We start from the raw sequence: 3550 nt of genomic DNA, 5'->3' as shown, positions 1-3550 counted from the left end.
CACACACACACACACACACTTCTGTGAAGGACAAAACAATTACATAGTGACTCAAATATCTACACCCTGTGATATCATATCTGTCCGTCATGTCGGTCAGGGTACTGTGCTAAATTTTTTACAACCAAGGACAAATAAATGAGCAGCCAAATGACAAACATTATCTTGTGCTAATACCATCAGGGGAACCTGAGGCTTGTGACCGCTACATTCATTTCCTCTCACAATTTTTTGGTTTTCCACTGCTGAAGACTGGCTGTTTGCTGCGAACTTCACACCATTTTTCGGTCCGTCCGGGATTTATAACCAGATGTAAATAGACTGAAACCCCCCCCCCCCCCTCCCTTCAACACTGTTGAATCTGCTCTATGCGGGCTAATCCCATGAGAGGTCAGCCACGGCCAAGCCTTAAACCGGCACGACTTTTACTCCGAGAGAAAGTTGCGCGATTTATAAGATTATCAATTTGATAGTGGAATGCAGAGAATCGCTGCATTATGCATTGGCTGATATTTTAGTTTAACTTGTATACATTGTGAGCTTCAACTATTTTCATACCTTTCTCTTTTCCCCATTGCAGAGGGGATCCAACCACTTGTCAGTAAAACCACTCTTTAATCCCCTAAAACCTTACTTTAAAAAAAGTCTGAGGATTGCGTTATTATTTCCTCGATTTAATCGGTTTGTGTAGGAAAAAAACCAGCCCAAAACTCAAAGATATTCAGTTTACTGTCATGTATGACAAATAAACCCTTAATACCAACTTTAATATGTTGGTGTTGCAAAATGAAATGTGACTGAGCGTCTGACACTATGATCACTAGAATCACACGACTACATAAGAAAAACAACATTCGGTATCATCGATTTAAAAGTCTAACACTCAAAAAAAAAACAGCTGATCTGCTAAGATTTAGAAAAGAGGTTTCAGGGCCTTTAGAATGTTGTACAGCATCAGCACTGGAGTTGTGCATCACTGATGAATCAAGACGAGAAGAAAGACTTGAGGGAATAATCTGCATCAGCAGTAACAGAACAGTCAGCTGGAAAATTCTTTTGTTTCTTTTTTTTTTTTTTCAGTGCATGAAAACAAGATTTCAGAAGTCAAAAGGGAAGGAAAGCAGAAATCTTCTTATTGCCATCGTGACAGATGGTCGGACCTCCATTCACAACACTTTCCAGTCTGTTCCCTTAGACTGCTTCCCTGAGCAAAATGAAAACCTTTACAACGAGGCTGAATACATTCTCCCTGCACAAGTAGGCAAGCTTTATTCCCACAGTCCACTACAATCCAACTGTGCTCGAGTGGAAAACGTGGGCTCGCATGTTTGCTTTGCCTCGACTTAATTCGTCCCAGTTAAAGTACCAGAAACTATCTCTACATCCTAAAAAAAAAAAAAACCTCCTTTAAATGTATCCTTTAAATAAATAAATAAATAAATAAATAAATAAAGAGGAACAAAATTCAGTAATAAATAACCCAAAGTAACAAACTGTAGCTGTCACAATGGATGTCGTTGGCAAAGCAGCGAATACTGTCCGGGAACAAGGAGACAAATCTTCCACACAATTGAATTCAGGTCACCCAAATCAACCCAAATATGCAGATTCATTAGCATTTGCCCGGTGGGGTAAGCTACTGTAATGCAGACCCCCCACCACCCAGGCTCTACTGTATAAAAGAATAATCAGATTATGTTAAGCAGAGATGATGCACACCAGAATACAAGCACGGGCGGTTAACTCACAAATGATCAAATCCAGACAAGACCTCTGACCACAGTATCCTGTAATGAGTTGGATGCGGTGGGGAATATTTATCCGTATTAGAATTGCTTATTACATTTCTGTCATCAAATACAGATTTTAGCTGACAGCAATTAATAGCATATTACTTCAGATCAGTTTGGTTATCAGTTTCCCAAAGCCAAAGAGGATGCTTATTCCTGGAGATCAAGGTCAAGAGCCATGCTTTATAGCAGTGCAAACCATCTTCCTCATTCTCCTATCACTTCCTCAGACAAAGAAAAAAAAAAAAAAACATGTATGCAAGCAAGCACAATACACGACGGAGCGAGTCCCTGCCTCTCGCCCTCCTCCGACAGCGTCAATGGACCACTGGGAGAAGATGACAGTTGCGTAAGATTGATGAGCTGTAGGCCAAAGGGTGCATCCCCCTCGACATCCTTAGGAAGCACTTTGACTCGGCTTCTCTCGGCTCCCACAAAACCCCGTGACAGCTGATACAGACTTCTACAATGCACCCACGGATCCCAGTGACACCGGTGACACCACGCCTTCACATGTCTCAATTCAGGACGTCCCGAGTGGGTGCCGAGCCCGGTTGCGAACCCGGCCTCGCCCCCCCCTCCAAAACCACGCCTTTGGTGACACAGCGGTCTGGAGAGGGCACGGAGAGGAAGTGGAGATGTCAGGAGTCTGGATTTTTTTTTTAATTGATGAGTGGACTTGAATGTGGACCAGGCAAAGCTGGCCTTTTGAAGAATCTTCAAGCCAGAATGAATTTATTAATAGGCGCTACTTCAGTAACCCAGCCTATGGTAAACATACTGACAGGATGGGCTATTGAGCTTGCTCCAGGGTGGCACCTCATTATTCCCCCGAGCTGATAAAAAGATCCCAGCTCCAGCTTTCAGAAGCAACTCATGACCAGCACAACTCAAGTTCTCTGAGCGGTACCCTTTGCGAATTTATTTCATGTATTTGAACCACATTCAATGACAGTGCTAACATGCCGATGTTTTGTAGATTGTTTACCACTGTTGATCATCTTAGTTTAGCGTGTCAGCATGCTAACCTTCGTGTATTAGCACTAAAATTAAAGTACCAAATTTCATGGCAATCCATCCAATTGTTTTCCAGACGGTTCACTCAAAACCACAAATGTCAACGACATAGTGGCGCAAGAGGAAAAGTCAGGGGGATCACCAACGTAAGTAGATTTGTCCTCGAAGGACCATGAATGTCTGTCCCACATTTTGTGGCAATCCATGTCATTGTTGTTGAGATATTTCAGTCTGGACCAAAAGAGGTGGACAAACCTAGAAAATCCCTAAAAATCAACACGGAGTAACTGTTGCATGGTGAGGCAGTTCAGAGCAAAGACCATTACAAATAAAACAACTTTTGCATCCAGGTGCTTGGTGGAAAGTATGAAAAATGTAATAATCTCCAAACATTCAGTCAAACATGTACTCCTAACTAATCCTTCAGTCTTCAAATGGCTGTTTACTCCGAAGGGTGCGACATCTGACCAAACACCAGGGAGTGTAACAACTAGACTACATGCTGCAGCTTTGTGTAAGTGACATTTCAAAGCTCTTAACTGCTTTCTCGTGGTGCTTTTGGATTCTTGCTCGACTGAGACCGACATGAATACACACACGTGGGACATTGACTGACACAGATACACAAAGCAAACAGCAACAGACTGGGAAAAGGCCTCTCATCTCTATCAGCGTTGTCATTTAAAAGCCCCCCACCACACACACACACACACACACACACACACACACACACACACACACAC

At 42.6% G+C, this 3550-nt stretch overlaps 1 protein-coding gene across 6 annotated transcripts in view; it reads right to left on the bottom strand.

Annotated features, from left to right (window-relative positions):
* Nucleotides 1-3550, bottom strand: part of sema4d (sema domain, immunoglobulin domain (Ig), transmembrane domain (TM) and short cytoplasmic domain, (semaphorin) 4D) — a 36718-nt gene that overhangs the window by 22199 nt on the left and 10969 nt on the right. The gene's annotated exons all lie outside the window — the stretch shown is intronic.

The sequence above is a fragment of the Anarrhichthys ocellatus genome, unplaced genomic scaffold (assembly GCF_004355925.1).
Source record: "Anarrhichthys ocellatus isolate YVR2014 unplaced genomic scaffold, GSC_Weel_1.0 scaffold23, whole genome shotgun sequence".
Lineage (NCBI taxonomy): Eukaryota > Metazoa > Chordata > Actinopteri > Perciformes > Anarhichadidae > Anarrhichthys > Anarrhichthys ocellatus.
Note: the sequence above shows the minus strand (reverse complement) of the source record. Positions and strands in the feature narration are given on the sequence as shown.